This window comes from Ursus maritimus, unplaced genomic scaffold (assembly GCF_017311325.1).
Source record: "Ursus maritimus isolate PB19 unplaced genomic scaffold, ASM1731132v1 scaffold_7, whole genome shotgun sequence".
Taxonomy (NCBI): domain Eukaryota; kingdom Metazoa; phylum Chordata; class Mammalia; order Carnivora; family Ursidae; genus Ursus; species Ursus maritimus.
Window position 1 is genome coordinate 14,986,553 of NW_024426885.1, and position 26,341 is coordinate 15,012,893.

The 26,341-nt window shown below is 35.4% G+C and overlaps 1 protein-coding gene and 1 pseudogene across 1 annotated transcript in view; both read right to left on the minus strand.

The window, feature by feature from the left end:
- The window catches only part of ATRNL1 (attractin like 1), a 756,768-nt gene that overhangs the window by 184,773 nt on the left and 545,654 nt on the right, over nucleotides 1-26,341 (minus strand). The window lies entirely within an intron of this gene.
- On the minus strand, nucleotides 292-1,759 carry LOC121101192 (annotated as a pseudogene).

Below are 26,341 nucleotides of genomic sequence, written 5' to 3' on the forward strand. Positions count from 1 at the left end.
GGAAAGCCCTTTATATGGATGATCTCATTAAATCCTCAAAACCACACTATGAGGCTTTTATTTATTTTTATTGATGAGGAAACTGAGCTCAGAGAAGTTAAGTAATATGACCTAGACTGACCAACTATCAGGTGATACATCTGAAATATGAAACCAGGTGTGAATAACTCAAATGTGGAGATAATCAAGACTAATTGAACCAAAGAGCTAGCTAGCTTTCTTTCTTTCTTTCTTTCTTTCTTTCTTTCTTTCTTTCTTTCTTAAATGTGATTAATATCTTTAATAATTCTATAACTTCTAAATCCTTCCACAAAAGGGCTTTACAGTTCTCCAGTTTATTGGAAACATATCTTTAAAAGAAAGTCAACCCTAATGTTGAAGCAATAATACAAATTTTTAATCACTGGCACTATACCATAAAGCAAAATGAAGAATATCTTACTTAAATAAAGCAAGGATAATATTTCATTGGGGAATATATCCAACACATTTTTTTCTATATATATCTACATCCAATTGTGGTTTTTTTTTTTATAGCTTAATTTAAAAACAAATGCAAATTTTGAAAAAGTAATGAAAGCTTTGGTTTGATCAGTACACATACCATATAGGTTGTTTTTATAGCAGATACTAGTTTGCCAAACTTCAGTGGCAAAACACTAAGTTGTGCGTTTGGTATTGTCCAGCTAGCTGTTTCTCACGGCCCCAGAGAATCTGGTGGTGAGTAATGTTGAGAAACACCTAATTGCCACCATTTCTCTTCTTACCAGTAACTCCACTGAGATAGAACATCATTTCCTTAAGACACAAGGCCTTGCAAAAAGCCTCCCACTAGTCCACTGGATATCAAATGTTCTATTTGATAAGTTCTGTTGCTTCTTTAATTATATTGTTGATTTCATTTGCTCATTTCTTAATCTGTCTTTTCACTTTGTTTACATCTTTTTCAGCTCTCTTCTAGTCAATCCACAGGTAGCCGCTATGGCTGGCAATCTGAAGAAGAAAGCCAACACTCGCAGTGGTTGCTGCAAGTTTTCCAACTTTCTGGAATAAAAATCCCACACAGCAGCCTGTCACTCCACCCATTGCAATCTGTGGCTACAGAGTATTTTTCTACCATAGGTCCTGAGCTATGCCCAAACACTTGATTGCACCAATGCTGTCTTCTTGCACACTCAGTTAAATCCAACACTTCATAAGACTCGCCATCCCTTTCATGCTCTTGAGGAGAAGGCTTCCAGGTCGTCATGAGCTGCTGCAGCCAGCTCTGAAGGCAGTTTGGCCTGCCCTCCTCTCCCCACTACTTTTCTCTTTTCTTTTTTTCCCCATAGAAATCCCACTTTGAAGCCCACTATAAATCACAAGTAGAAAATTATAGACTCTTGAGAAGATGCAATCTGGGTTATCCCTCTCCCCATACCATCTTCTGGAAATAGCATGTTCCTCTACTACAATGTACTGAGCAGTATGTGTCAGCCCCCTGTGCTAAGTGCATTTAATCCTTCCAACAATTGATGAAGTATCAATATATTCACATAACAGATGAGATAAGATCAAACATACATCTGACCCCTTAAATCTACTATAAGAAGGGTAATTCACAAAATGTTTCAAGCACTTTCATTTCAACCCTGAGCCCTCAGTATTTTGACATCTGCATAAATTTCAGCTACAGGAACTTCAGAAACTGAAAATGTGCACTGTTTAGCAATGCTTCATCTTTAAGTTTGATTAACTTATGGGAATAACTTCCACGATAACAGGCATTCCAAAGAAACCTTCACAGTTTCTAGTTTCAGTGCAAAAGGGGTTGATCTCAATAATTACTTTTACAACTTTGAAACTGAAAAAACGAGTATAAGCGTCCATGCTTAAAGAAATTATTTTTCCCATTTAATTGCTCTGGACATTTTCTCCTGTATTATGGTTGACAATGTATCACTTTGGTTATTTCCTTTGTTACTATTTTCATCTACTGTAATGGAGACAAGTCATTAAATAATACTTGGTTTTTCATATATCTGTATATTTTACTTAAAATGCAATTTCAATTTTTTTATTAGTAAGAAAAGAAAAAGATGAAAAGTGACTCACTTAAGACATAGAACTTAATAAAGTTAATTCATGTAACAAACTTCTTCTGTGGAAAACAAAATACTCTGTATTCTTGCTAATTCTCACAAGAGCACAATAAATATTGTAAGCCTAAATTTAATAATGTTACTGCTCCCTCGCTTTAAAATTAAATGAAATAATTATGAACTGTACAATAAAAGTGAGCTAAATTAACAAATTAAAATCTTCCTTTAAAGTGCAGTTAGGAGGAAGAAAGAGCCACTTGACAATGTCAGGTAAAGTGAATAGGACGTGTAAATTTACAATGTTCATGGCTTAGAGTTGCTGCTGACAAGGAAAAACTGTAATGACGCATATTCTCCTATAGCCAAGGGAACAATCAATGGATGGATGGTCAAAAAATGGGACACTCATTTACTCCTTGAAATGAGAAAATGTAATTAGATTTAAAGGACATAAAAATGGCACAGAGATTTGATAGGGCCTTGTTATCTTGTCTTCCTAATTCCAATAGTAATGTAGATAAGCATATCTACCAAGTCATAAAATAGCAAATCCTAAAGCAAGCAAGAAAAAGGGGTTCTCAGCATCTCCAGAAGAGCAGAGAGGGTATGTAATGCATTTTTTTTTAAAGATTTACTTATTCATTTGGCAGAGAGAGAGAGCCAGAGAGCACAAGTGGGGGGGTGGGGTGTGTGGTGAAGGGAAAGGGCAGAATGGCAGAGGGAGGAGAAGAGGCAGACTCCCTGCTGAGCAGAGAGCTCCCCCATGCAGCTCAACCCTAGGACTGCTGTCCTCCCTCCCCCGATCATGACCCCAGCTGAAGGCAGATGCTTAACCTACTGAGCCACCCAGGTGCCCTATAATGTTAATACTAATAAAAGTGTCCACTATTTATCAACTATTAGCTATGCTGGATGATTTATATGCATATACTTGTTCTCATTTTACATGTGGAGATCCATGAGGCTAAAAGAGAGCAAGCAATTTATTTAAGTCACAGAGTCAGAAATTGGAAGAGGTAGGATACAAATCATAGGCTTTGCAGAAAATGAATAAGGAACATTTTGGTATTCAAACTACTGATCAAACAATCAATTATTGATCATGTACCTTTAGCATTTTTACCACCACATACCCTTCTCGGTTGGGAAGAGAAAAATTAAATAATTACAATATCCACAAGAATGTTCAAGCCACTCAGTGTCAAAACTATAATGACTAAGCTCCACTCATAATTAAAGTCTTCAGACGGTGGCCCTGGGGTTATGTACCAAGATAACAAACAAAACTCTCGTAAAGTGATTCTGCTGTGCAGTCGGGATCGAGAACCTCTATGATACACTTAGTGAAACTGGCCAAGAAGAATAAGAATTAAATGATAAAAAGACCAGAGTAGGGTGAATTATCAAGAAAAGAAGAATATGGAGTAATGGGAATGATAGAGACCTTGAAAGATAATGCTGGTTGGTGGGTGAAAGAACAGATAAAAGAGAACATTATGAACAAAAGCATAGGTGCAGGAATGGGCCTGATGCAATGAAAGGAAAAGTAGTTACAAGATTGAATGGGTGAAAGTAATAATGATTGCTAGTAAAATATAACTTAGATTTGATGTGGTAGCCAACATAGGCTCTCATAAGCTTAAAAAATGGTGGGAGGGAACTGAAAAAGGTAGTACTCTATCATAATAAGTCTGGTCATGGCAAGCAGGATCAATAAAACAGAGAACACAAGCCAGGTAGATGACTCCAAAGTTCCTACCCTTAAGACTAGATTAATAACAGCATTGACAAAAATGGAGCTGTTCAAAAGGAAAGTCAGCTGGGGGGAAGATAATGGGGCTTATTTAATGTTCACTGAATGAATCAATGAATGATGAGTCTGTCTGGGACTTGCTCAGTTATGAGGAAAATTGTACTATAATGATTTAAGACTACCGAGCTGGAGCAAAGGAATGGTAAGGTACAAAATGTCTATGTTTAATAAATAAACGAGTGAGAACAGTTAGAAGGGATTACTGAAGCACTGAGAAGTGATAAACTCTCAGGATACTACGAGTCATAAGATAAAGCAGTGGGTCATAAAGCCTTCATAATAATTATCCTAAGCCCTTGCAATTGTGAAAAGCTTCACAATCTAAAAAATAATAATAATTCTTACAATAACTCAGTGATGTAGACAGAGCAAATGTTATTATCCACAATTTTCATATGAGTAAATTGAAGCTCAGAGTTTGTGACTTCCCCAAGGTAACACAACTGGTAATTAGGAAAACCTGCACTCAAATCCAAGTCTTTTGACTCCAAATTTTCTTCATTAATTAAGGCCAATTTATATAATTCTAGACAAGATTCAGTCCATGAAACCATAATAGTTTGAAGATAAGAAAGGATTTGTAAAACTTAGATATTTTAATGAAGAAAAATAAGAGCATATAGCATTTTTTCCCCAAATGATTCTAGATTTCATATCTTCCCTTTCTTTCTACAAGGAAAGTCAAACTTACCTTCATCATTGTAGTGCACAATGCCAGGGATTCATTATATCAAAGTTCTATTAAAATGTGAATTCATATGGCAGCTTAAACATTGAGGTGCTAGTTTTCACCATCAGATTTCAAAGAGCAAAATGTTTAGGGTATTGGCAAGGCTGTAGGAAACAGTCATTGTTATAACTGTTGGTAGGAGTCTAAGATAATATAGGACACTACAACAGTTATTTTTTCAACCAAGGACATTTGCAATGTCTGGAAACACTTTTGGTTGTCACATCTAGTAGCATCTGGTGGTTAGAGGCCACAGTCCTCCACAATAAAGAATTATCAGGCACAAAATGTCAACAGTGCTGAGGCTGAGATATCCTGCTGTATAATCAACTTGGCAATCTTGGTCAAAATTATAAATGCACATTCGTCTTGAACAGAAATTTTACTTCTACTGTTTTTTCCTACTTATACATGTACAAATCCGTTCATTGAATACTTACTCTGGGAGCTAGGATTGTATCAGGGAACAAACCCAAGAAAAATCTTTGCCTTTTGGAGTTAACATGCTAGTGTAGGAATTGAAAATGAAACAAATAAGGAAAATACATAGTATATTAGAGGATAAGAGATTTAGAGAGAGGGGGGCAAAGGAAGGTTAATAAGAAGATCTGGACAAGAATATTTACTGCAACATGGTTTGCAATAGCTAAATGTTGCGAAAAGCCTAATCATATATCAGTGGGGGACTAGTTAAATAAATTATGGAGCTATGGAACACTATGCAGCCATTAAAAAAGTAGTTATCCATAAGGTTAATATGTAATTATCTAGCAAAGTGAAGAGCACTGCATCTATAAAGAAGAGAACATTGATATTAGCACCGATATGAAATATTTCTGTAAAGAAACACAAAAGTCCTGAAAATACTGGTTACCTCTAGGAAGATGAATAGATGGCTAGGGGATCAAGGTGAGAGAGTGGTTTAATTCTCATTTTACTATATCCTCTTCTGTATCTTTTGATTTTTGAATATGAATGCTATATAATAGGCATTGAATACCTAGTAAAATAATTCAGTGTTTTTTCTGAAAGTATCTTCATAGAGAAGATTTAAAAATATACATACTTATACATGTGTGTGTGTATATATCCATCCATCCATCCATCTATATAAATATACACATACTCCACACACATGAACACATTTTCTTAATTTATTAAAATACAACATGAATCAAAGGTTTACCTAGAAATCACCCTTGTCCTGGATAAACAACTGGGTAAGGGTGGGAAAAGAGTCCCCAAATTCTTTCCTGACTGGGATATAAAATTCACAAGCACAGGAATTTTGTCTGATTTTTCAGTGCTGAATTACTAGTGCCTAAGAACAGTGCCTGGCATATAGTTGGAAATCAAATATTTGTTGACATAGTGAATAAAGGAATGAATAAATGGCCTTACTTTACTCGCATTTCTTTTCTTATCAACTGATAGACTCCTAATATGTTTCTCGGTCTTCTTCAGTCTTTTCCTTTCAATTTATCCCGTGATACCACCAGAGGGATTTATCGAGAATACAAATTTATTGTGCTTTAATATCTTCTCCAGTTTCCCACTGCTAACAGGAGTAAGACTCTTTGTGACCCTCCACTACTCCCTTTTCTGCTTCTCACCATTTTTCTTGGAGTCCATTTGCAGCTAGGCCAACTCCACCATGCTCCCACTTGACTACCCTCCTGGAATGCCTTCTCTTGTCTAAGGGAACTCTGACTTCTTTTTCCCCCCCAAGCTCTTGCTCAAATATTGAAACAATATTGAAATAATCTTATTGGAACAATAATTCCACTTCTTCTATAATCGTAATTAGTTTATTCTTTCTCTCTGTTCCTGGAGAATATGTACATCTCTTTATTGTTATATCACACAGTCAAGTGTGTGTGTCTCTCTCAATAGACTATGAGTGCCTAAAGGGTGAGCCTGAATTTTATTCATCTCTGTGTATGCAATCTTACCTTAATGGCAGGTCTATGATAATTGTTCAATAACGATTCTTGAATAATAAATACATACATTAATTCATGGATAAATCCTAACCTTTGATACAAACTGCATACAGTAATAGGATTAAAAACACACCCACAAAACAAAACCAAAAAATACCTTGATCGGTAAGAATTTAAGTACATTGTATTTATTATATTATCATTTTTGTGATAACCTGTATAAATTTTAAACTTTCACAATCGACCTGAAATTTTATGCAATATTATACAAATGCGATAAAAAGAAGTAAAGAGCAAATTTTAATACAATCCCTTTATAATTTAAGTATTAGTGTTTCTACAGACCTAATTTTTACTTAAGTTGAGAAGGACTATTTCAATAATTTAAACAAAAGTGGGTAACGATATTTCAAACACAATTTGAAAATTATGAGCTTATAGAGATTTCTATAAGATGGCAGGGAAGGAAGATCCTGAATGGACCTCCTCCCACAGACACACCAAATCTCAACTACATATGGATCAATTTCATCTGAAAAAGATCTGAAACTAGATGAATGGCTTCTCCACAACAAAGGATAAAAAGACCACATCAGGACAGGTAGGAGAGGCAAAGACGTAATCTCACCATTTCCTTCCACTCCTCTGCATCTCCCCAGTCCCCTACTTCTCCCAGAGGAGTGAGGGATGGTGCCCCACAACAGGGACCTCAACCCCTGGGATCTGCACTGGAGAGGTAAGCTCCCAAAAAGTCTGGATTAGGAAACCATCAGGGCTGATGTCCGAGTGACCCAAAATGTGATAGAGAACTGAAATCTCCCTTTTAAAGGGCTTGCAAGATGTCTAACTTACCCCAAAATCCATGGATTTATTAAGGGCCTCGACTATCTATGGAGATTCATTTGCTAATTTAAAAGAATATGCAGGAGGGGCAGGGGGCAGTTGAATCTCTCCCTGGAGTTAGAAGTGGTGAAGGACACCATTTTATAACTCTCCGCCTACCCTGCTAACAAAGTGGGTAAACGCAGACAGGACACCCTCTCACTGCCTTGCTAAGGCATATGGGTATGAGAGGTCATGGCACCATCCCACTGCCTTGCTGAAGCTGGACAGTGTAGGCAGCTGCAGCACTCCCCTACTCCTGTCTGGGGCTGGCAAGCACCAATAGTCTCAGCATTCTCCTGCTTCCTAGATGAAATTGGTTAGTGTGGACGGTTTTGACACTCCCCGACTCCCTGGCTGGGGCTGCCAGCATAAGCAGTCATGGCATTCTCCTATTCCTAGCCTAAAGCTAGCACCACACACTGACAAGGCACTCTCCCACTACATTACTGAAGCCCATGGGTGCCCAGAGTCAAGACATTTCCCCTGCTGCCTTTCTATAGTGCTGAGTGGGCCCCACATCTTATACATTCCAGCTGCCTAGCTAAAACCAGTGAGTGCTCACAATCACACAGGGGGTGCCCCTTGATCACCTGGGCCTGGTGGCCAAGGGGCTGGGATTCTTGAGCTCCACAGGAATGTTACAGTTAGAAAGAAAGTTCTTGGCAGATTACCACAGACAACGGACTGAAAACACAACGAGTCTTCCTATGAAAAAATGCCTATTTACTTAGCCTGGAGCTTCAGCCAAAGGGACAGGCTTCAGGTTTCCCACACATCTAGAGGCTAAGGAGGTGCTCACAAAGAACATTAACAGAGAGACACCATCCTTAACACCCCATTGGCCTCACTACAGCTTGATGAGACCTCCCAGAAGGAGGCTATACACTCATCTAGAGCTCAGAATTTTGCAACTATCACACCCAGGGGACATCTCCAGATCTCGTCTGCAGGCCAGCAGGGATTACAACTGCAGCCCCACAGGACTGTATATGTTTACATACTTTAAAAGCTGCTGCCTGAGTGTCTGGCTTCCAATCATCCTGAAACTAGAATGTAAATGAGAGTCCTCCCTGCGGAACACTGACAGGTCTTGGCACACCCTTGACAATGAGGACATATCAAGAATAAATGAGGCAGTTTAGACAATTATAAGGTTTGAGAGACAACCAAGAACTAGAAGAAGGTTGAAAAACAAGGTTCATCACCTACACAAGGCCACCATTTCAATACTGAGAGGCAGCTGTTTCACCTAATACATATAAACAAATTCAGAGAGTCCGTCAAAATGAAGAAACAGAAAAGTATTTTTCAAATAAAAGAATAAGATAAAATCTCAGAAGAAGACCTTCATGATATTGAAATAAGTAATCTACCTGATAAAGAAGCAATGTCATGGTCATAAAGATGCTCATTGAGCTCAGGAGAAGAATGGAGGAATATAGTAAAAACTTCAACAAAGAGAAAGAAAATACAGGAAACAGAAGTCACAAAACTGAAGAATACAATAACTGGAGTGAAAAATATACAGTATACTAGACGAAGAAGAAGAACAGATCAGCAAGCTGGAAGACAAAGCAATGGAACTTACTTGGAAAAAACAGCAAAAAGAAAAAAATAATTTTTTAAAAATGAAGATACTCACAGAACCTATGGACAACAAGCAGAATAACATTCATGTTATAGGGGTTCTAGAAGGAGAAAAGAGAGAAAAGAGCAGATATCTTATGTGAAGAAATAATGGTTGAAAATCTTCCCAATCCAGAGAAGGAAACAGACATCCAGGTCCAGGAAGCCCAGAAAGTTCCAAATAATATGAACCCAGAAATCTATACCAAGACACATTATAATTAAAAATGTCAAAAGTTAAAGAGAGAATCTTAAAAGCAACAAAAGGAAAGCAAATTGTTATGTACAAGGGAAATAAGGTTATCAGCAGATTTCTCAGAAGACACTTTGCAGAACAGAACAGTGTCATGACAAATTCAAAGTACTGAAAGGAAAAACTTTGAAACAAGAATACTCTACTCAGTAAGGTTATCATTCAGAATTAAAGAGAAGAAAAAGTGTTTTCTAGACAAGCAAAAGCTAAAGGAACTCATCACTAGTAAACCAATCTTACAAAAATAGTAAAGGCATATCTTTAAGCTATAAAGAAATGGCACTAATTTATAAAAGGAAAACATAAACAAGTAAAAATCTTAGCACAAAAGGTAAATTTATAGTAAAGGTATTGGATTGATCACTTATAACTCACTATAAAGGTTAAAAGACAAAAGTAGTAACATTAACCAATACTATAATAATTAGTTAAGGAATACATAAAATAAAAAGAGGTAAATTATGACATCAAAAACAAAATATGAGGGGGGTTTGGAATACATTCAAATTTAAGGTGCTATCAATTCAAAATAAACTGTTATACACATAGGATGATAAATGTAAACCTCACAGTAATCAGAAAGCAAAAACTTATAGTAAATATAGAAGAAAATGATAAAGGAATCTCAACATAACAATAGAGAAAGCCATCAAACTACAGGGAAATGAGAGAAAGAGAGAGAAGAAAGAAACAGAGAGGAACTAAAAAACAGCCAGAAAACAATCAACAAAATGTCAATAAGTATATTTCAATCAGTAATTTCCTTAAATGTAAAGGCTATAATTTCTCCAATCAAAAGACACAGAGTGGCTGAATGGATTTAAAAAAAAGAAAAACAAGACACATCTTTTTATTGCATACAAGAGACTCACTTCAGAAGTAAGAACACACACAGACTGAAAGTGAACGGATGAAAAAGCTATTCTATGCAAATGGAAACAAAAACAAAGCTGGTGTCACTATATTCATATCAATAAAATAAACTTTAAAACAAACCCTTTAATAAAAGACAAAGAGGGGTACTATGTAATGATAATGGGGTCAATTCAGCAAGAGGATATAATATTTTTAAATATATATGCACCCAACATAGGAGTACCAAATTATTTCAAGTAAATATTAACAGACCTAAAGGGAGAAATTAACAGCACTAAAATAATAGTAGGGGATTTTAACAACTCACATCAATGGATAAATCATCTAGACAGAAAATCAATAAGAACACATTGGTCTTAAGCAATACATTAGACCAGATGGACTTAATAGATATGTGTAGATCACTCCACTCCAAAAGAGAATTCACATTATTCTCAAGCACATATGAAACATTCTCCAGGACAGATCACAAGTTTGACTACAAAACAAGTCTCAATCAATTTAAGAAGACTGAAATCACATCAAACATCTTTTCTGACCACAACAGTATGCAACTGGAAAATAATTACAAGAAATAAAAAACCCATAAATAATGAGAAATAACATGTTACTGTACCACTCTAGGGTCACAAAAAAATCAAAGGAAAAAAAAATACCTAGAAACAAATGAAAAGAGAAACATAACATACCAAAATCTATGCAATGCAGTAAATGTGGTTCTAAGAGCAAAGTTCATAGCAATATAGGCCTACCTCAAGAAATAAGAGAAATATCAAGTAAACACTTTAACTTTACACATAAAGGAACCAGAAAAAAAGAACTTTTGGCTTTCCAAAAGTTAGTACAAGAAAGGAAATAATAAAGATCGAGTGGAAAGAAATGGAGACTAAAAAGATGATAAAGTACAATGAAACTAAAAGCCGATTGTTTGAAAAGATAAAACTGACAAACCTTTAGCTAGTGTCACCAAGAAAAGAGGGCTCAAATAGAAATGAAAGAGAAGTTATAAATGATACCACAAAAATACAAGATTATGACGATACTGTGAACAATTTTATACACTAACAGTTTGGACAACCTAGAAGAAATGGATAAATTCCTAGAAACTTTTAATCTTTCAAGACTAAATCATGAAGAAAGAAAAAAAAATCTGACTAGATTAATTACTAGTAAAAAAAAAAAAAAACTGAGTCAGTAATCAAAAACCTCCCAACGAATGAAAGTCTAGGACCAGATGGCTTCACTGGTGAATTCTATCAGACATTCAAAAAGATTTAATACCTAGCCTTTTTAAGCCCTTCCAAAAAATTGAAGAGAAAGGAATGCTTCCAAAATCATTTCACAAGGCCAGCATTTCCCTGATGCCAAAAACAGACAAGGACACCATAAAAAACAAAACAAAAAACAAACTACAGGCTAATATCTTTGATGAAGATACATGCAAAAATCCTCAACAAAATATTAGCAACTGAATTCAACAATACATTAAAAGCACTATATACCATAGTCAAGTGGGATTTATTCCAGGGATGCAAGGATAATTCAACATCTTCGAATTAATCAACCTGATACATCACATTATCAAAATGAAAGATAAAAATTATATTATCACCTCAATAGATGCAGAAAAAGCATTCAACAAAGTTCAACATAGAGTTATGATTTAAAACAACAACAAAGTGGGTATTGGGGGAATGTATCTCAACATAATAAAATCACATAGGACAAACCCATGGCTGATATCATAGTCAACAGTGAAAAGCTGTAAGCTTCTCCTCTAAGATCAGGAATGTACACTTTTACCAACTTTATTCAACATAATATCTGAAGTCCTAGCCAGAGAGATTGTCAAGGAAAAAAAAAAGGCATCCAAATTTGAAAAGAAGTAAAACTGTCCCTTTTCGCAGATGGCATGATACTATAAATACAAAATTATAAACATTCCACCAAAAAATTGTTAGAAGAAATAAGTTCAGTAAAGTTTCAGATTACAAAATTAATGTACAAAAATCTGTTATGTTTCTATATACTAATAATGAACTATCAGAAAGACAAATCAAGAAAACATTCTGATTTACAATCACATCAAAGAGAAAAATACCTAGGAATAAATTTAGTCAATGAGGTGAAAGAGCTGTACACTGAAAACTATGACATTAATGAAAGAAACTGAAGATGACACAAATAAATGGAAAGCTATTGCCTGCTAATTGATTAGAAGAATTGATACTGTTAAAATGTCCATACTACCCAAAGCAATCTACAGGCTCAATGAAATCCCTATTAAAATGCCGATGGCATTTTTCACAGAACTAAAACAATTCTAAAATGTATATAAAACCACAAAAGACCCTGAATAGCCAAAACAATCTTGAGAAAAAAGAACAAAGCTGGAGGTATTGCACACCTTGATTTCAAACTATATTATAAAGTTATGGTAATCAAAACAGTATGGTATTGTCATAAAAACAGACATACAGATCAATGGAACAGAATAAAGAACACAGAAATAAACCTATTCATATATCATCATTTAATTTATGTCAAAGGGGCCAAGAATATATAATGAGGAAAAGACATTATTTTCGATAAACAGTATTTGGAAAACTGGACAGGTAACATACAAAAGAAGGAAACTGGAAAAAAACATACAAAAGAATGAAACTGGACACCAACTTACACCATATACAAAAATTAACTCGAAATGGGTTAAAGCCTTGAATGTAAGGCCTAAAACCATGAAACTCCTAGAAGAAAATATAAGTGGTAAGTTCCTTGACAACAGTCTTAGCAATGCTTTTTTTAGATCTGACTTCAAAGGCAAGGGAAACAAAAGCAAAAATAAACATAGGGACTAATCTAACAAAAAAGCTTCTGTACAATGAAGGAAACAATCAACAAAATGAAAAGGCAATCTACTGAATGAGAGAAGATAAATCATATATGGAAATCACCTATCCAACAAGGGGTTCATATCCAAAATAAATAAGGAACTCATAAACTCAATAACAAAAAAACCAACAATCCAACTTAAAAATGGACAGAGGCTCTGAAGAGAGATTTTTTCCAAAGAAGACATACAATTGGCCAACAGGCACATGAAAAGATGTTCAACAACACTAATGACCAGGGAAATGTGAATCAAAAACCACAATGAGGTCTCACTGTATGCCTGTCAGAATGGCTGTTATAAACAAAACAAAACAAAAGTGGGTGAGAATATGGAGAAAAGGGAACTGTTGTGCACTGTTAGTGAGAATGTAAATTTGTGCAGCCAGTATGGAAACAAGTATTGAGGTTCCTCAAATAATTAAAAATAGAACTACCATATGATCCAGCAATTCTACTAATGGGTGTCTATCTGAATAAAACAAAAACACTAAATCAAAAAGATCTATATATGGGTGCCTGGGTGGCTCAATTGGTTAGGCATCTGACTCTTGGTTTCAGTTCAGGTTATGATATCAGGATCACAGGGTCAGGCCCTGCACTGAGCTCTGTGATCAGCATGGAATCTGCTTAAGATTCTCTCCCTCTCCTTCTGCCTCCCCCTCTGCTCCTCTGCCTCTGCGTGTGTGTTCTCTCTCTCTCCCTCTCTCTCAAGGAAAAAAAAATACACACACACACACACACACACACACACACACACACACACACACCTCCATGCTCACTGCAGCATTATTTACTTATAAACAACTCAAGTGGCCATTGATGGGTAAATGAATTAATGGTATTTCTCTCTCCCTCTCTCTCTCTATATATCTATATATCCATCATAAGTGTTACATAAGTCCAGTTTTTTAAAAAAATGTATATATATGTGTATATATATATGTATACACACACACATATGATGGAATACTATTCAACCATAAAAAAGAATGAAATCTTGCCATTTGTGACAATATAGATAGATCTAAACCTAGAGAGTATTTTGCTATGAAATAAGTCAGACAGAGGAAGACTAATACCACTGGATTTCACTTATATGTGGAGTCTGAAAAACAAAACAAAACAAAACAAAAACTAAGCAAAACAAAACAAAACCCAGACTCATATAGAAAAAGAACAGATTGGTGGCTGCCAGATGGAATGGTTTTATGGGGGTGAAATGGGTGAATGGGATCAAGAAGTACAAACTTCCATTTATAAAATAAATAAGTCATGGAAATATAATGTACAACATGGGGAATACACTCGTTAATATTACATTTACTTTATATGGTGACAGATGTTAAGTAGACTCATCGTAGTGGTCATTTCACAGAGTATACAAATGTCAAATCACTCTGTTGTAAACCTGTAATATAATATTGTATCTAAGTTACACCTCAATTAGAAAAAATAACGTGATCAGAATAGGGAGAGCAATAGAAGAAAGATTGTATTTACTGACAGCTTTTGTCTGTTTTATTATAAAATATACATGAAAATAATAATATATTAATGTGTAGTTTTTAAAAACTGAACACTGATGTAAATACCACCCAGTTCAAGAAACAGAACATTGCCAGAATCCCAGATCTCATGTGTCCTTTCCCAATCTTCACCACTCCCCCTTTTCCAAGTGATCACTATCTTATTATCTAGGGAAAACACTTTCTTGCTTTTTTTTACATAACTTTTATAGTTCATTCATTTTCACTGCTATAAAGTATTCTACCAAATGTTTACATAAGAATATATCTGTTCCATTGTCTATAGCTATTTAGGTTGTTTGAATCATTTCCTATTTAGAACTATTATAAACAAGGTAGTTATGGGCATTCTCCTTGTGCATTTGAGTACTCACTTCTCTAAATTAGGGTTTCTTAACATTTGGTAAATTGTTCCAGATCATTCTTTGATGTAGGTGGGGAGGGGACTATCCTGTGTGCTGCAGGACATTTAGCAGCATCCATGGCTTTTATCCAGTAGATGTCAGTGGTATGTATGCCCACTGTTGTGAAAACCAAAATAGTCCCAGACACTCCCAAATGTTACTGAAGAGGCAAAATTTCCCCAGTGGAGAATCACTGTTCTAGGGTAAATAACGAGGAGTAGAATTGCTGGTTTGTGGATCTTTTGATGTACTACAAAATACCAAACTCTTCTCCAAAGTACTTGCAACAGAAATGACGTTGGTCTCTTGTAAGAAATGGTCTCTCCAGGAAGAATCAAGCTGATAAAAACTGACAGAGTCAACTTTTTTGAAACTCTAGAATCTAATCAAACAACTATGTCAATCAAGGAGTGCTTAATGAAGAAAGAGGCCGCTGAATTTTGGTAAGAGGCATTGTGTGGTTTTGCTTGCCTGCCTAGCATCCCCTACTCCCTAGCCTTATGGACAATGGCCTGTGTTCCTGGTGCCAGGAAAAGCAACACAGGACCTTGTTCTTGAAAACTGGTCATATGATTCCCTAAGGGACCAGCATAGAGACCAACCTTTATTTTGCCCCTCTAAGGTGGAGTGGCTTTCTGGGTGACATCTGATAGAAACATTTAAAGATAGATGCTACCCATTGCTTCCTGGGGCACGGAATAAAGGATGAGGCAGACAGCAGACCGACCCAAAAGCTTGAGTATGAGGAGGCTGAGGAGGAAGATTTTCAGGAGAAGAGCTTTGAAGAGCTCAGGGGTGCACAGGGGAATCTGGAGTGCAATGCACATGCCCAGAGTCAGACCCATAGTCAGAAAACACCTGAGAGGACCCTCGACTTACATCTTGGGCTGATCTTTGAGCTCGGCACAAGCAGGAGTTGAAGGCTAAGGCAGAGTTGTAGTCAGTTTGACTTAGCATTGAAGGAGTATCCTAGCTCAGAGCCGATATGCAAAGACCAAGGGTGTTTTTATTTTTCTTTTTTGTCCCTAGGCGTTGAAGGTAGAATCTTCCTGTCACTACCTGACTGCTGAAAAAACAGAACAGAGACTTCAAGGAGAATACATGACAAGGAATAAAATCTTTGCAAAATTAGTCTGGAGAAGTCATTAAACAAATGGACAACAGCAGCCCTCAACAAGCAATGCCAGAAAGCCTTATGGAGGGAGAGATAATCCATAGGGTAGGGTAGATTGTTTAGGGCTGGGGGAGGAAATGCAGAGACTACAGAGATGATAGCAAAGGGTACAAAGTTTCTTTTTAAGGGGGCAAAACATTCTAAAACTGTCTGGTGATGACTGCACACATCTGAGAATGTACTAAAAAAACATTGAACTGTACAGTTTAAATGAGTGAAGTGCATGGTATAGAATTATATCTCAATAAAGCTTTTTTAAAAATGAATGAATAAAATGGGATGCCTGGATGGCTCAGTTAAGCATCTGCCTTCAGCTCAGGTCATGATCTCAGGGTCCTAGGATCCAGCCCTGGGACATGCTCCCTGCTCAGTGGAGAGCCTGCTTTTCCCTCTCCCTCTGCCCCCACCCCCGACTTGTGTGTGCTCTCTCTCTCAAATAAATAAATAAATAAATAAAATCTTAAAAAAATAAAAATGAATGAATAAAAATAAAAATTATAAGCTGTTATTTTCGAAGCCACTAAAGATATTAAAAAGTGAAGTTGTTACAGAATGATTTTAATGATTAACCGTTCACATTTAAAATTTTTCTGTAGTTAGAATCTGTCAATATAATTATTTTCTAAAGTACAGAGTAATTTTTTAATTTTACTTTTATATAGTAATTTTTGAGAGGCTTAGCCTTAGATGGGATGTAAAAGCACCCTTTTTCCCCAACTCATGTTATGATCAAGAGAAATTTAATAGTAAGTTTCAGTCCCCCAAGTTGATCCTTAGACAAGAATTTATAAATCCTTGTTTATTTTTTTTCAGATTTTGAGTTCTATACGACCGTGTATTTGTTTTCACATTAAGTGACTATCTTATCAATGAATCCTTAATCGTGAACTTTCATTATTATTTAGGAAGTACTAGATTTTCTACATTCAATTAATCTGTCTCATCTGTATATTTTCAATCCTCATGGGTGAGGTCATACAAATCCTAGCAAATCTGCCAAAAGTCTAGGCACGCTTTTTGAAGAAGTCATCACTGCAGTCTGAGCCAGGTTGAATACAACTCTCAGATCTAATGACACATCTACTAAGGGTTTTACTAAGGGAAGAAGAAAATTGAGTTTTTTTTTTTTTTAAGATTTATTTATTTATTTGAGAGAGAGAGAGAGAGCACAAGTGGCGGGAGGGGCAGATGGAGAAAATCAAGCAGATTCCCCACTGAGCATGGAGCCCGATGCAGGCCTCCATCCCAAAACCCATGAAATCATGATCTAAGGTGAAACCAAGAGCCGGAGGCCTAACTGACTGAACCACTCAGCACTCCCTCCCCATTTTTTAATTCCTTTTTCAAAAAGCAAAGGTCCTTCTTGATGGGGTTGAGGCAATTCAACTGCTTATCCTATCCTCCACAGTTCGCGGCCAGGTTTCTTACACAGAGTAGGTGCTTAAAAACATTTTGATGAATAAATGAGTGCTGCTGATTTCTTCATATAAAACTTGGATACTCTTTCATTACAGGGCTATTACATACTTAAAAGATAGTGCTTTGATGGAAGAGGGAGAAAAGAGCCCTTCTGGGCAAGATTCCTTGAAATCTCCATCTCCTTAGGGGAAGGGAAAAGTAGAGGGAAAGAAATGTTTATTATTGAGCCTGTACTTTGTTCCAGGAATTCTGCTAGGTATTTTACAGATTTTAGCTCATTTAATCATCACAACAATCCTGAGGTAGTCACTACTGTGCCTGTTTCAGTTTTGGGAAGCAAAGTTCAAAGTACTGAATTAACCTACCCGAGGCGAACATAAGAGAAAAAACCTGGAGTTTATACCCAAGCTTGTCTGACTCCAAAGTTTACTCTACTATACCACTGTTCTAAAAACAAACAAACTAAACCCCCCAAAACTACAAAAACAAAACCCAGCAGAAGCAGCAGCAACAACAAAATTGTGCTTTTAGGGGCACCTGGGTGGCTCAGTCGTTAAGCGTCTGCCTTCGGCTCAGGGCATGATCCCAGGGTCCTGGGATTGAGCCCTGCATCGGGGCTTCTGCCTCTCCCACTCCCCCTGCTTGTGTTCCCTCTCTTGATGGCTGTCTCTCCCTCTGTCAAATAAATAAAATCTTTAAAAAAAATTGTGCTTTTATTTTGAATGCCCTTTCATTCTTAGTCACTTCAATTCTTTTTTGAAAAAAGGTGAGAAAATAATAACAATAACAACAACAACAACAACGCTCTCAAAAAGGAAGTTGCTCTTCAGTCTTATTTGCCCAAATGGAGAATTTAATTGTCAGCAGTATTTAACAACGATAAATTATCTATGGTTTTTGAATCTTAGTCAATACACACATATATATACACATATAGATAGATAGAGATCACCAGGTGCTACATCTTTTTTTCTAAGTCAAGTCACATACTATTAATGAATGTGCGTTTCTGCTTATCTCGCCCAAGTCTGTGAGTCTTCCCCACCCCTCAAATTGTTCTGCTAGGAGATGGCAAAAGGTACCTACAGACAGGCAAAGTAACAAAGTAATTATTGTCTTCTTTCATATGTATTTTAGTATTATTTTAGGCCCATTTCAAGCACTTCAAATAATGTATTATTATAATAAAAGTTTTTCTAATAAAAACAGCCTTTTGCTATCATTTTCAGTTTCTTCTGATAATGTGAATTGATTTTTGTTTTTAAAGAACTCCAAATGCACAGTCTTTGAAACTCTATCTCAAATAGGTCAGAGTCTTAACTTCCCTAGTTGTGCTGTACGGCATGAAAGGCTGCCTGTGTTTTCTCATGACTTTACTCCTTAGGGGACCTCCCATGGATCATTTCTCTCCGTAAAAAAGAATCCATTGACTGGCCCCTATCCTAAAGCTAACAAACTGAGCTTTCTAGGGGGAAACAACAGCAAATTGAGTACAGCTATTGACCAGCCTTCTGTAGTTAAAAATACAACAAACTATACCTTGTCCAATTTATTCTTGAATTACTGGTCATTTTCATGCTCTGCTGCCATTACTTACTACTTGATAACCTTTCAGACAAGTAGAACAAAAAATTCCCGCTACTATCTTCTGTTTTTGTTATCTTTTATCCAGTATACAAAACATGCATTTCCTTTATTCATAGCTAATAAGAAACTATAATGCTATATATGTTAAATACATGTTTTATTTCAAAAGAAAGGTGTTTAAAATTCAATGGCTTCTTTACACTAATGATAGCACATTTATATTTATCTTTTTTTTAATCAGGATAATAGGATAACAGAAAATGATATGACCTAAAAAGTAATACAATTAAATTGCAAATTATTTCATTCAATATTATAATATCTTCTAGACATTATTTAGGAGTGTTGACAATTACTTTGGAATTATTTTATTTTAAAATTCAACAGCTTTTTAGAAGGAGGAAATTTTATGTAATTATAAAAAACATCTATGAGAGGATCCTGGGTGGTTCAGTCAGTTAAGTGTCTGCCTTCGGCCTAGGTCATGGTCTCGGGGTCCTGGGATTGATCCCCACATCGGGCTCCCAGCTCAGTGGGGAGTCTGCTTCTCCTTCACCCTTTGCCCCTCCCCCTGCTCATGCTCTCTCTCTCTCAAAATAAATAAATAAAATCTTAAAAAAAATAAAAATAAAAAAACATCTATGAGATGATACTATATGTACTAGAGCAAAAAATAAAAGTAAACTTCTTTTCTCCAAAAATTTAATTAGTATTTGTAAAATCAAAAACAAAACCAATATGGGGTGCCTGGGAGGCTCAGTTGGTTAAATGCCTGACTCTTGATTTCAGCTCAGGTCATGATCTCAGGGTCCTGGGATGGAGCCCTGCATGGGGCTCCATGCTCAGCAGGGAGTCTGCTTGAGAATTCTCTCTCTCCCTCTCCCTCTGCCCCTCCCTGCTCTCTCTCTCAAATAAATAAATAAAACTTAAAAAAAAAAAAACCAAAACCAATGAAAACCAAACCACAAACATATTTAGTACAAATTTAGCCTTTTTTCCTTTTTTTTTGGTAAAAAGGTTAAGGTGGGGAGCACTGTTTGTGAGAAGCATTAATAGACTAAATCATATGTAATAGGTAAATGGAAAAAAATCATATATATTCACATTCATTATGACTAACATTCACATTTTATTTCTTTAAATTTTTATCAGAATGATTTCACATGTTCACAACTAGAAAATTCTATTTACCCAAATATTACTGACTACATTATAAAATACCTTAATCATTATTTTTACTTTTAGTATAAAACCACACTAATCAGAACTTACTAATTAGAACTTCGCTATGCTAACATTTAAAGCAGTGATTCTCACTGGTTTTCGCTCACTCTCACTAATTTGTTCTCACAAATATCCTTTGTGCCTTGATTCACTTTTTTTGCAAATGGATGTCCAGTTGTTCCAGCACCATTTATTGAAAAGACTAGCTTTGTTTCTTTGCATTATCTTTGCTCCTTTGTTAAAGATCAATCGACTATATTCATGTGGCTCTATTTCTGGACTCTCTATTGATATAACTGTCTATTCTTTTGCCCAAACACACTGTCTTGGTTACTGCAGATTTGTAGTAAGTCTTGAAACTGTCAGGCTTCCAACTTTATTCTTCAATGTTCTGTTGTCTATTCTGGGTCTTTTGCCTCTCCACACAAGCTTCAGAACCAGTCTGTCAGTATCCATAAAATAACCTTCTGGCATTCTGATTGGGATTGGTTTGAGATTTTATTTATTAATTTGACAGAGAGAGACAGCCAGCGAGAGAGGGAACACAAGCAGGGGTAGTGGGAGAGGAAGAAGGAGGCTTCCAGCGGAGGAGCCTGATGTGGGGCTCGATCCCAGAACGCCGGGATCACGCCCTGATCCGAAGGCAGACGCTTAACGACTGCACTACCCAGGCGCCCCTGGGATTGGTTTGAATCTATAGATCAGGTTGGGGAAAACTGACATCTGACCTATTGATTCTTCTTATCCATGGACACAGAATATCTCTCCATTTATTTAATTCTTTTTTATTTTGTTCCTCAGAGTTTTGTTGTTTTCTTCATGTAGATCTTGTACATATTTTGTTAGATTTATACCTAAGTATTTCATTTTCAGGGTAGTAGTGTAAATACTATTGTAAGTTTAATTTCAAATTCCACTTGTTCATTGCTGGCATATAGGAAGCAACTGATTTTTGCACATTAACCTTGTATCTTTAAATCCTGCTATAATTGCCTATTATTCCAGGAGTTTTTTGAGAGAGAGAGAGGGGGGAATGAGCAGGGTTGGGGAGGGGCAGAAGGAGAAGGAGAGATGGAATCCCAAGCAGGCACCACACACCCAGCATGGAGCCTGATGCAGGGATCAATTCCTGACCCTGAGATCATGACCTGAGCTGAAATCACGAGTTGGATGCTCAACTGACTGAACTACCTAGGCATTCCTCTTTCAGATTTTCTACATAAACAATCATGTCACGTGTGAATAAAGAGAGTTTCATTTCTTCCTTCCTAATCTGCATACCTTTTCTTTCCTTTTCTTGTCATATTGCATTAGCTACAACTCCCAGTACAATGTTGAAAAGGATTGGTGATAAGGGGACATCCTTACCTTGTACTTGATCTTAGTGGAAATGCTTCAAGTTTCCCACCATTAAGCATGATGTTAGCTATAGGTTTTTTGCAGATATTCTTCATCAAATTGAGTAAGTTCCCCTCTATTCTTAGTTTACTAAGAATTTTTATACAGGTTTTATAGGAAAAGGCTAAATACTTGATTATTCCCTCTATTTATCAATTTTCAAAATAATTACCTACTAGCATTCTCCATACATGATGATTTTTATTATCCTTATAAATTCATAACTTTTAACATTTCTGATGTGTTTCAATTAGCAGTAGTAATAATTTTTGTTAACATGAGTTTTGTTAATTATTCAAATTGTACTATCTTTGAACTATGAGAATGTCTTCATATTGGCTCCTGAGTTCTTTTAACATGTCCATAAATGCCTTTGATGGCTTCCTTGTCTTTTGCCTGTCCCAGATGTGTAATCAGATATTTCTCTAAGGATGCCTGTTGGGGAATGGTATTTAGAGATCTCATTCTAAAGACAAGAGGTATTTATTCTTGGTCATTGTCCTAGGAAATTTTAGGTAACACAACTTAGTGTCATAGATTTATTCCCAAAGAAGCAGACTCCCTGGGAGATAGAGTTCTTAGGAGCTTAAAAAAAAAAAAAAAAGGGAAAGAAAAGAACCCTCATTTGACAGAGAAAAAGGGTTAAACTGTGATACAGACCCATGTGGAAATCTGGAGCTAGAATGATCTTTAAATAATCTAGTTGCGCCGGAGGGCTAGATTTTTATACTCCTTCAAGGATCAGTTCCTACATACTGGTTGCCCTGGGAATGGTCATGATCTTGGGGAAGGTAGCTCTCTTCTGTTATGGTAATCCTTGAAGGGGCTGATAGCTGAAAATAGCCAACAGCATTCCCAAAAGCAGGGCAACACATCTTTAATACAGGGGGATCTGTGTAAAATATCAATGTTACCTTCCTGCTGAGAATTTTTTTAAAGAGAAAAAATATACCATAAATTCACCATGATGTTACCATTCAAATTAAGTTGTTTTACTTAACTTCTTTGAACTTTTGTATCTCTTTTCTCTTACATTGATAATCTTGATACCTAATTATATTGATAATTACTTTTATGCTACAGTACAATTTAAATAAATTATATATTCTATCTGAAAATACAATTAATAAAAATAAAGTTTTATTTATTTAAGTAATCTCTACACCTAATGTGGGGCTCAAACTCACAACCCTGAGACCAAGAGTCACATGCTCTTTTGACCAAGCCAGACAGGTGCCCCCAAATTGATTCTTTGTTCTTTTTTGTCATAAGGATATACCCCATTAAAGATATATAGTCAAATACTGTGTATTAAAAAAATCACTTGAAATAGGTTCTCTCTGGTTTGGCCACTGACTCAATCTCTATTTAGGTTAATGGGGAAGGGTCGATGGGAGGATGGATTGTGCTTTTTCTCATTCTTATTTAATTTTGCTTTATAATTTTAAGGCATTTGTATGGTTCCGGGGCCAGATCTACAAAATAAAGTACACTTGGGTATACCATTCATCCTCATTCCCTTCATGCTATTCCCTTTTCAGCCCTATTAATAACCACCAAACACACACACACCCTTTAATTTTTAAAAGAAAATATGTGTATTTATATATATTTATATTATCCCCCTTGTTAGCTAAATAGTCAGATACTAAACATACTTTTTTTCACCTTGCCACTTTCACTTAACAATAATGCCTGAGATCATTTCACAGCAAAATACAGAAATACTATTTTTAATAACTGAATAGTACAATGTTGTATCACAGTTAATTCAACCAGTCCACTATTGATGGATATTTGGGCTGTTACCAGTCTTTTTTGTTATTACAAATAGCGCTATAATAGCCTTCTGAATATCTTTTCATATTTTTGACAGTGGCAGAGAAAGGTTTGTGGGATCTAAGAGATGAAAGTGCCCATTTGCTCACAATCTTCCTCTTAGAGAACTGTATTAGTTAGTTATTGATATGATAACAAGTCACCACAAATTTAATAGATTAAAACAATTTAAATTTTTTATCTTTTGGTTCTGGAAATCAGAAGTCAAAAAATAGGGCTAAAATCAAGCCCTGGGCTAAAATCAAGATGTCAGCAGAACTCTTTTCCTTTCAGGGGAGAATCTGTTTCCTTGTCTTTTCTATCTTCTAGAGGCTGCCCATATTCCTCAGCTTGTGGTCCCCTTCTGTCTTCAAAGCCAGCAATCATCTCTCTGACCTCTCTTTCCTCATCATATCTCTTCTGACTGACTCTCCTGCCTCCTCTCTCACTAAGAAGGTAAGGATCTTTGTAATTACATTACGCCTATCTGGATAATCCAGAATCACCTTCACATCTCATAATCCTCAATTTAATCATATCTACAAAATCCCTTTGCCATGTGAAGCTCTGGGGATTAGGCTATAGACATCTTTGGGAGTCAATATTCCACCTACCACAGGTATGTTTTCAAGCTTTCAGATTTTTTACAATCTCATTGGCAGGCAATGGCAATGTCAACTAATTTTAATAACATTTTTTATTAAGAGTAAATTTGAACATATAATCCCATGTCCGATGCCATTTCCATTTCTTTTCCTGTGAACTATTTTTAACTCTTGCCCATTTTTTGTAGAGTTATTGGTTTTTTGTTTCCCTTTAATTTTAAAAGCTCTTCATAGTCTAGGCATATCAACCCTTTGTCCATGATATAAACTGCAAATATTTTCACATTTTTTCATTTTACCCTTTAAATTTTGGGGCCATGGAAAATTTTTAATATTTCTTATAAAGTCAACTTTATTAATCTTTTCCCTTATTGCTTCCAGATTTTGAATCATAGTTAGGAAACTTTTGGCCACTCTGAGGTTAGAGTAATTCACCTTTGTTTTTGTTTTTTCTACTCATATATGCCATTTACTGAGAAACCCATTTTTCTCCCCACTGATCGATATGCCACTTTTTATATGCTAAATTTCCATATGTAATTTGATCTATGTCAAGATTTTTAATTCTATTTCCTTTTTGATCTTTCTTTTAAACATTTATGATATCTCTTGCCAATAAAATAATTACTTGTACCTAGAAAACACTCAACCAACAACAAGTCAATTAAAGTCAATGACTGAAATTAAAGTATTTTATTATGTATTCATATGTTTTCCCCACTAGAATTTCAGGTGGTTGGATATTATATTACCCACTTTTATTTCCCTAGTGTCTGGCAGTGTTCCTTGCACACTGAGGATAATCAATAAATCATTATGAAAAATGTATAAATGAAAATGTTGGACAGTAAATCTGCTAGAATACTGTATGTTTAGACAGCAATGTTGAGTTTGCCATCTAAATGCAGCAAACCTGATTTGTACCAACAAGAACTCTAAATGATAGGCATAGAAGGTATTTCTAACCTCTATGTTATAAATGAGGAACCTGAAGCTCAGAAATTTTTAAATTACTTTCTGAAGATCACATATACATAAGTAAAAAGTAGAACAAAAACTGAAATTTTTTCTGACTTCAAACTTAATGTTCTTAATGTTAGAGGTAAAATGACTACATTATTGGTCTTGATTTCATTTCTCCTTATTTCTCTTTCAATTCTGAAATAACATTCATCCAAGAGATGTACATATTACTAAGGTCTAAACCTGACAAATAATTTGATGAACCAGATATTTTCCACCAAAAGGAATGCATGAGAGCTGAAATAACATTTTAAAAATACGTTTTAAACATATTCTGAAAGTGATAATATTAATTACAAGTTTGGAAAGTGATATTAGATTTAAAAAATATAATTTTTTTGTTCAACATTGTTACTGTTTATATGTCTTTTACTGTTTCTATACTTTGCTTTTTTACTAAAAGAGCATGAAGACTAATTTTTAAAATTTATATACGAATCTGTATGTTCAGATACTACCTCAAGGCTATACACAAAAGAAACACAGTAAATGATAATGTGGTGTTTCTAAGTACAATTAACAGGACAAAAAGAAATGAACAAGAAGAAAAAATAGTGAGTTTTCCTTATTTTGGAATCGTTGGGTCATTGTTTCTATATGCTGATAAAGGAGGAAAGAAAATAAAATACATATGATAAAAGACAGATATGAAATGATTTTAAGAGTATGGCTGAAATTCACTATGTTCTTATATTTAAAAAGCATAAGATCTGTTTAGCAAAGTTTCTCCCCTAATATGGTGTTATATTTTAGTTTGTTAGACAACATATTAAATAAATGATTAATTTAAGAACATAAACTTTGCATTTAAGCTCTGTGATTCATCTTGAAAGATTATCTGCAATATTTGTAATTCAAATCAGTTTCATTTTTATTATACTTAAAATCATCATAGATGCTAATAAATCACCTTATACACTTTATTGTTACTCTATAAGTCTATCATTTAAATATGTATTATGTAAGCTAAAATAAATTTGCATTTAATAAATGAACATTCTGAATCTGGATGGAATGCTCATTTCCAGAATTAAGGTTCCTTGGGGAGAAAATGAAATTTCTGC